Source organism: Callospermophilus lateralis, chromosome 1, assembly GCF_048772815.1.
Source record: "Callospermophilus lateralis isolate mCalLat2 chromosome 1, mCalLat2.hap1, whole genome shotgun sequence".
Lineage (NCBI taxonomy): Eukaryota > Metazoa > Chordata > Mammalia > Rodentia > Sciuridae > Callospermophilus > Callospermophilus lateralis.
This window is the reverse complement of record NC_135305.1, coordinates 111,872,586-111,881,805: the sequence shown is the minus strand read 5'-3', so window position 1 is coordinate 111,881,805 and position 9,220 is coordinate 111,872,586. Positions and strand designations below refer to the sequence as shown.

The 9,220-nt window shown below is 34.7% G+C and overlaps 1 long non-coding RNA gene across 1 annotated transcript; it reads right to left on the bottom strand.

Annotated features, from left to right (window-relative positions):
* Nucleotides 1-1,208: 1,208 nt before the first annotated feature.
* On the bottom strand, nucleotides 1,209-7,675 carry LOC143637820 (uncharacterized). The gene is made up of 3 exons (XR_013154493.1): nucleotides 7,571-7,675; nucleotides 2,760-2,881; nucleotides 1,209-1,290 (listed from the first exon to the last, which is right to left on the bottom strand). It is a non-coding gene; the product is annotated as an uncharacterized LOC143637820 (long non-coding RNA).
* Between the last annotated feature and the right edge of the window lie 1,545 nt (nucleotides 7,676-9,220).

Genomic DNA, 9,220 nt, shown 5'->3' with positions numbered 1-9,220 from the left:
TAACAGTATCTTTCTTATGGAAATCTTCTGAAAATGAAATATGGAACATAAGGCATTTATTTAGCACAGTACCTGACATAAAATATATTCTCTTCAATAAATCTATTAGCACAGTGTCTCATAATATCCTGAAACTTTCGTTTCCTAAAAACAAACTGTATTAACCATTCAGCAATGTCACCTTTTAATTAATAAGAGTAACTAACCTCTGTTACATTATACAGATATGTCTATCTGAACTGAACCTACTTTTTTACCTAAGAAATGAGGACAATTTCATTTGCCCTTGAAGGAGTTAACAATATGGAGATATATTCTATGACCTGAAATATTCTATGTATATAAAAGATTTCAGCTGAAATTTTAATTTGTAACTCATTTCTGAAATAAGCTTGTCACTATCACTATAAACAAATGCATGGCAAAGTCTCCATATCACGGCTAAAGTTTTGTTCCTAAGCCTCTTCTAATTTTAATTAATTTTAATCATACAGTGATTCAGTATCTTCATGTGATAATGATTCACGTGTTTTAATTTTCCAAATATTGCATCTAGATTATTTTCAGAAATGTCTGCGGAGCTCTCTCTTAGCAAAGTCACAACTTGGAATGGTGGTTAAGAAGTGAGTTATTATTTCATTTCATATTTAAGCCCAATCATGATTATTCTTAATTTAGATCATCTACTCATATAGCAATGGTAAATCAGGAGCAGTGTGGTGCAGCTGGTGAGGCACAGACATCTGGGACTTGAACACCACACTGGTCATTTAGGAATTGGATTTAATTTTCAGCAATTTATTTTACCTTTCTGAACTTGCATCTGAAAAATGGGAATAGTTCTTTGGAATATGGTAGACATCATTTTCTAAAGTACATGTATGAAGACACGAATTGGTGTGAATATTCTTTGTTACAACCAGAGATATGAAAAATTTGTGCTCTATATGTGTATTATGAATTATAAAGCATTCTGTTTCATATATAAATTTAAAAATTGATTTTAAAAATTGGAATAGTACAACTACCTCCTAAACTGGATAGTGATCTTAAAGAGCACAGCAAAGTCTCTGGACACAGTACACATTCTCTAAGAATCATCTAACAATGGCGCATGATCACCCCCACTTACAGCTCACAGATGCCAGCTCTTGCAGGAATGAGAGGAACAAGTTGCAACAGAAGTTTGACGCCATTTTTCTCTTTCAAATTCACAGTACAGGTAGCTACATTCATCGGATGAAAACTGGTAGAAAACATAAGTATCTTGAAAATACAGATGCTGGTCTACTGTTTGAAATTAAAAAAAAAGATATGGATCAGTTTTTTAAAAGTATATAGTTTAGACAATCAAAATAAAATAATAAATTGAAAACCCAATAATTATTAAGGAGAAGCCAGAGGTAAGACTATGATTATACATTGTAATCTCATTCATGTTCACTATCCCATTGAATTGAAAAGGATTTATTGGCTAGTCTATTTTGATTACTTGAAGTTTTGCCAGCATATTCACAAGATTTTGATAATTCTTCTGCTTCAGAGACAAATGTCAATAAAATCAATACTGACTCAAAGAGGATGGTAAGAAATGTTTTTCAGTGTCCAAAAAGAAGCTAATATATTTAATTTCTTCACTGACACCCAATTACTACATGACAGCAAGTTTTAAGTTAGCAAGATTCATGGTTCTCAACTAGGTGTGACTGTGCCCCCCTCAGAAGACATTTGGTGATTTCTATAGACACTTTTGGTTGTCATAACTCTAGTGTGTGTTTGTGATTATGGCACTTAGAAGGCAGAAGAAAGGGATGCTGCACAAATTCTATTACATACAGGATAGCATCTGCAACATGGACTTGCCTGATCCAAAATGTCATTACTAACATGGTTGGAAACCCACAAGTGAAGGAATTATAAGTTGTAGACTTTTCCAAAAAAAAAAAACAAAACACAAAATGAATGTTCTATTAACCACAAGGCTGAACCTAGCAAGTGAGCTGATAATACCTCCATTCCACAAAAGCAATTAACTGATTTTCTAAATAAGAGTATTAGGTGCTAGGTATTATTGACTAAGAAGATTACAACCATGTCCCCATCTGTACCACTCTTTCACAATGGCACCAGGGGTATGCTCTCAAAATTCATTACCTATAAAGAAAAAAAAAAAAGACTTCTCAGTGATGAGCCAGCACCTGAGAGATTTGTACTAAAGAATCCAGATTGCTAGGTTTCTAATCTTTCAATTCCCTGGGCTTGACTAAGAAAAGAGATATCACCATCTATTTTAGATTCAGGTTAACATCTATTTTCTATCCTGTTTAAACAGCTAATCTTCATAGGTCATATCTCGAAGCATTCATGATTACTTAATCAGTTAAAATGGCATACACGTCCCACTCACAAAATCAGTTTCTGATGATTAAGTACAACAAGATAAATAATACATTCAAAGCAAGCAACTAAAGATGTCACTGATTAAAAATTTTGTGAGTAGAATCTTGAGTAGAGAAAGGAGAGGGTGAGGGAAAGACCTTTTACAGGTATTAGTCTCTAAATCAACAAGTTCCTAATTATTCTTTTAGCACATGTAAATAAAAATAAGTGAATCAGAAGATGACTTGGTACTTTTAATTAGAAAATAAAAATGATTGTAGATATTTACCTTCAAAAACAATTTCCATCCAGGTTGTGACATCCTCTAGAAATGCAAATATATTTTGGTCAAACAGCTTAATAAAGTATATAATACTAACCTGATGACATGATTCCCATGTCTAGTAGGAGCTGCCAGACTCCTATGGCCATAGATCTGCACTGGACAAAAGGACAATGTTCGAGAAGCCAGTCGACTAGTTCTGACCCAACACAGCTCCTCCTGGACAAAAGCAAAGCCATTCATAATGAGAAATTGGCCCCATATTTTCCTCTAAATAAATAAATATGTTATGTATAATGTCATTTCCTTTCATATTCTTGCTTTTTTAAACATTTGTTCAAGCAAGCCAAGAACAAATGACATAACCTCTTATTCATCTTTCAGATTAATGCTTAAATATCACTTCTTAGGAAAACTTAAGAGTTAAATCCTCTTATAGTTTTTCTTCAAATTACCTTTATGTTGTAATCCTACATCTTTTCAAGTGAATAATATTTGTTTCTGCCTCCAGAAAATAATTTTTAGAAAAACAGTGACTTTGTACAACTTACTGTGAATCCCCAACAATTACAAAAGCCTGAGGCACAAAATAAGTTCTCAAAATAAGTTCATAATGTTTGAGTAAATAAAGGAATAAATTTAGCAGCCCTTTATATACATAGTGTTTCTGCCCTGGTAAAGCCACACTGTTCAAGTTGGTGGTGATAAACTCTGGTTCAACCATTTGTAGATTTTTATTTAGTCCTTTGAGAACAAAATAATTCCAAGAAGGCGGGACAAAATTGTAACCACAGCAGGTGAAGAATAGCTCTATTTATGATTCTTCCAAGATTAAGCCCCAAAATTTGTCTCAAGCAACAAATTTGATTGTGCAACTTTCTAATATAATTTAAACAGTCTAGTTAAATAGCCTAGATCATAAGTCCATAGATCCAGCTATATGTGTAACCAAACATAAAATACCTTCTTTGTACTCTGTCTTAAAACACAATAGTGCCACAGCCTGGTTACTAAAAACAGTATCTTCATGCCTACTTTTCCATCAGTATCAGCCTCAGGGTAAAAACAAAACTTTCTGAAATATGCTTCTTCATTTGCAGAAATGTCATTGAATTCCACCCTTCGTTATGAGAAAAGAGGGTGGAATTGTATTAAAATGATAAAAAGAGAAAAAAGAAAGAAAATTAAAAAGAGTGGCATCATGTATTGGCGATCTTTAGTCTACAGTCGGTATTGAAGAACCAGAGATGTCATTATTTATTTGTATTCCTAAAATAGAAGTACATTTTTTCTATCTCTCGTGATTGGCATGGTCACATATACCTCGGAATCATACCTAACTGACAATACATAGGACTGCTATGAGGTGTTATGTTTTCAGGGATAAAGGAAAATAGGTAATGAACTTCTCTACTGAGATACTTGGTCAGATATTCTAGCATTTGATGAAGCATGTTTTGGGGTAAAGTGTCACTATGGAAAAGATAATCTAAGGCACATAGCCAGTTTCAGACCTGTTCACTTGCAAGTTAACATGAAGACAACAGAAAGATTAGAAGTCAAATATACAGATGTTTTTAAAACAAAATGAGAAAACAGATATCAACAAAAGAGACAATTAGATCAAATGGTTGATATTAACTTCTAATTTTACAGGACATCTTTGATGTTCAAGGTTCAAAGTGTTAATTAACTAATTCCTCAACGGCTCTCTCAATTAACCAGTGTCTCTGGCTTTGAGAGCAATTTTGTCTTGTGGATTAAATGCTGTATCATCTGAATTCATTTTCTCAAAACAATGCAGCTTCTCAGCCTGCTGAGTGTATGACATCACTTGGAATATAGAATCACACAATAAAACATTTATTTACTAAACAAACCACCAAATTGCAAAAGGTGGCTATGTGGATACATCTGCTTGTGCAATGGTGATGTAGACCAGGCTTCTCGGAATTTTGCTGAGGAGTCATCCGGGAGGGAAGGGGAATCTTGTTAAAGTACAGATTCTAAAGGCTGTGTGGGACCTGAGAGCCCCACTCCTAATCAGCCCTCAAGTGATACTGTTGACCACAAAGCCCCAATCCCCCACCTCTCCCTTCTCTTTGGGAAAGACTCAACCTGTTTGGAGGGCAGGGCTCTAAGCCCATAGTCTAGAACATGGTATTACTGTGACAATCTTAATGAATACTGTGCCTCCCCTTTAGATAAGCTACTGTTTCCTTTGCATGTGATCCTTTTCTACACCTCCCCTAATTCTATCATATTATGTTTAAATCACTTTCAACCATCCACCTGTACTAGGGAAAACATGAGGGATAATGATAAGCACTATCGTTAATATCACTAAAGCAAACAAAATGAGGCAAATCACCTCTGCATTTAATACCTAGACCCCCTGAATTGCTGACCAAGTCTGCAATAATCAGGTCAAAATATCATCATCTCAGCACAGGAAGAGCAGTGAGAAAACAAACAGAGATGATTGGAATAGAGCAACTTCATTACTGACAGCAGTTTTTACCCACAGTGTATTTTCAGACTTGTATTCAATCCAGAAATTGTTCCTGGTACATGCAGATCTAACTACAGTTGCAATTCTAGGTAGGAACACTGTGATATAGAGGTGCTGGAGCTGCAAAGCTCTGTGATTGCTATAACAAAACATGAATTTTACTAATCTCTGGAGTGGAAAATTCGTTTTTTCTTGGCCTCCTCCTCTCTCCCATTACAATTTTAGCAATTAAATAACAGTAATTCATATGCTAACCTCAAATGTAAGTGGGATGGTGGTATTTAGTGACTTATTTATGCAAAGGAAATGAAGTCTCAGAAGCCAGTGGGACTCCTACAGTATGAAATGAACAGAAAACTTTTCAAAGTCTTGAAAGTGAATTCTTACATAGTACATGGAGAACACTTTACTTCAATTTACTACCAGACAAATGAAAATGATCCACTCAAAGCAATCATACTAGCACTTCATCTTTAAACTCAGTACATTAATCAGTCTTCAGATTATAAAAGAAAAGCCGTTCTGTTCCAATCACAGCAAAACACACACTCCAGCCTCTGTTCTCACTAAATTCTAACTGTTCTAACTTGGGTAGATGGCTCTTTTTCCTGATTAACATACACCTCCCAATTCCCTTTTCAATCTACATCCATGGAGATCTCAACAAATGAAAATAAGAATAGGAACAATGATAGCCCTTACACATAGCCTATGCAGTAACTGAAATTAATCCTATGAGCTTACTCACAACTAGATCCCAAGACTCACAGGTATGATTTTACTTTTTTAACAAGTCAGATGGGCCCAAAGTTGATACCATCACCTACTAAATAAATGAATCAGAGAAAGACAGGTAGACGGACAGACAGAAATAGGTTCTATATGAAGTAGTTCAACCACCACAGCCCTTCTTGGTTCCTGTCCTGTTGATGTGGCCTGGGCTATGAACTAGTAATTCTTACACTTTGGGCTATGAATTTCAAATGAAAAGAACAGGACATAATGGAGCTTTTTCAAGATGTTCATGAATCCAAATATGCAAAAGTATTGTTCATAAACAGAACAGGTCATGTTTAGTCAATAGCATCTTTTCAAAACTTACATAAAGCCTTATGTGATTTAATACAGGACCTTAAAGGGTTAATTCATTGTGGTTCCTCCCCGCACTTTGTATTTTCTTAATTAATGGCTCCTAAGAATACATAATCTGCCAAATTTTTTATATTAAAAAAATGGTTGGTTGTAAGGAAAAGTTACTAACTGTTTAAAGGCCTGCAGGAACTTTCTAAGACATGAAAATACTCTATATCTTCACAGTGGTTACACAGATCATGATTATATAAGTATACAATAAATAAAAAACTTATCAAGATGCATACTTAAGACTTGTGCATCTTATTGTATATAATTTATGCCTCAATAAAAAAGTCCTCTTCTTCCAATAGCCTAAGTATTGCTAAGTATTGGAAAAAACAGGAATATTATAAATATGAATTTTTCATAAAACTAAATTTATTTAACTGAAAAGAACATCCTTTATTCTGAGAATACGTCTACATTTTTTGTACACGTTTATTCTGAGTACTGTTCCTATTCTTTATGGTATTAAAATGTCATTTCTTAAAGAAGAGTGATAATAAATGATAGTAGTTTCTATTTGTTTTATTTTTATAATTTTCTTCTGGTATCATTTGGTATGGCTTCATATCTTCACCTGGCAAAATAAAGAGCTGATAATCCACTTTTGGCTTTCCATAAATTGCAAACATGTGCTCCAAACTTTGTAAGGAATCACACTATTGGTCCAGTTTTACTCTAAACTTGGCCAAGAACGTACTTGCTTACTTGAATATATCTCTGCTCTTACTCACTAGCAGGGTGGGTAAGCCTCATGTTCCACCAATCTGCCTCTCCCCACTTTGAACAGTACCTTTTATGGAATTCACTCTCACCTGGAGGGTGAGGCAGCTCTCTCTCTGCTCATGGACCGCCAAAGAATCCCAACAGGAGCGTAATTAAATCCTTGAAGAAGGGACCTGTATTTCTAATTATTTTTCAGGACAACACACAGTCAAGAAAATATAAAATACCACATCTCAGAGGAAGCACAACTGAATCTACACTTGTAGCTGGGTATTCTGTACCCTAACTTCAGAACCAGAGCCTTACGGTAAACAAACAGAAGATAAGTTTAACAAAAGAAAAGTTATCACCAGAATCCTCCACAGACAGAACACAGCAACCCCTCCACTGCTGGTACTGATATGACCCACCTCTCTATGATCAAGGTCACAATTTAACACAAGCTGGGTTTTTTTGTTGTTGTTGTTTTGTTTTGTGAGGTTTTTTTCTCCCTGAAGTTAAGTTTTTGATATGGTGTTAAGAAACTGTGTTACCTGTAAAACCCCTTAAGGTTCACTCTGTCCTTCACCAGGTCAGCAGCCTGAACGATAATAATATTTCTCAGTGCTCTTCCTGCACATGAAGAATTCTCTCCATAAATCTGAATGAAAAAGACAAACATTCATTGTAAATGTAGAACAATAACGTGATAATGTGTGATCTCCCAATAGCATGCTATATATAAAAAATCATGACCAAATCCCTAAGCTTGAGACACATTTTAGCCTATGTAGCTACAGACCTATAATTACCTTATTTTATTTTAGCTACTGGTCCACTTATGCTATTAGGCTATAATAACTATTTCCCAAATTCTAAAAGTTCTTTTCCTAAATGTAATTATAAATAATTTCCTTTTAAAACACAAAGCTTTTTTACATCTACTATTTTTTATATTTAGTGTTTCTATCACTGCAGCAAGTTGAAGAATACTTATATACTAACTCTGCCATATTGATAATGCATTCATATAAAGATCTTAGAAGATGAAAAAATAATTTTTTTCCTTATTCAGTGAACATCTTGAACCATGACACAATTTGATAGCAGGCTGCTTTGCTTTGAAGTGATATTCAACTGCTGAACTCACAGCTAATTCCAAGCATCTTGGTTCCATCTATACTATTTCACAATTCCATCTATCAGATAAAATTTTCATTTAGCTTCTTTTTTAATCTTTTAATTCCCTCATATGAGCCTCCGATTCTTAGAGATGAAGGAGGCTACTTCTCAGCTCTGGAGAAGTCTAGGTCTTCCTTTCTAATTGTGCCTTCCTCTATAGCAGCACATAATCTAAGGAAGCTAAATGAAAATGAGCTATCTGCATAACATAAATACTCATGAAAATTTGTAAACGTTGGTAGGTGCAAGCTTACATCTTTTTGAATGTTTAGTGGTAAATTTGTTGTTGTTGTTGTTGTTGTTGTTTTGGTGGTGGTGCTGGGGACTGAACCCCAGGCTCATGCCTACTAGGCAATCAATCTACCATGTGGCTATGTCCCCAGTCCTATTGGTGAACTCTTTTTGAACCTATAAAACATTTATGACTTCTCTTGAAGCAAATAAATTGATAATGTCTTGATAATGACTTGACAGGGAACATGTTAACCCTGTCCTTATACTTCTTTAATTATCCCAATACTATCACCAAAATGTAACCTGATGAGAAAGTGAAAAGGGCAGGAAATGATTTAGCTTTAACATGTAAACATATTTTTTTTAAAAAATCAAAACTTGGAACAAGTCAGATGACAGAAAGTATTACCAAGGAAGAAGTATGAGTCAGTTGACACTTGACTTGTCCTGACATCAGAGAAGCTTCATTCAATCAGTCATTCAAGAGACATTGATTGAGCAGCTGCCAATGTCAGGTCTTTTCTAGATGCTGCAGTTACAGTAGGGAACAAGGTATAAAACATCCTAGCCCTCAGAAAACTCAGTCTCCTGGTATCCTAGGGAATGTAAATGTTTGTAAACTAATTCTTTAATGCAACACAGAAAAGATGTCCCTATCTTTTCTCAGCATTGAGCACACAGGATGTATCCCTCCAGTAGATAACTATACACATACATCTTACACAGTTTTCAGTGTAAACTCCTCAGTATTTGCAAAATATGGCATTTCTATCAATACAAAAAATTGA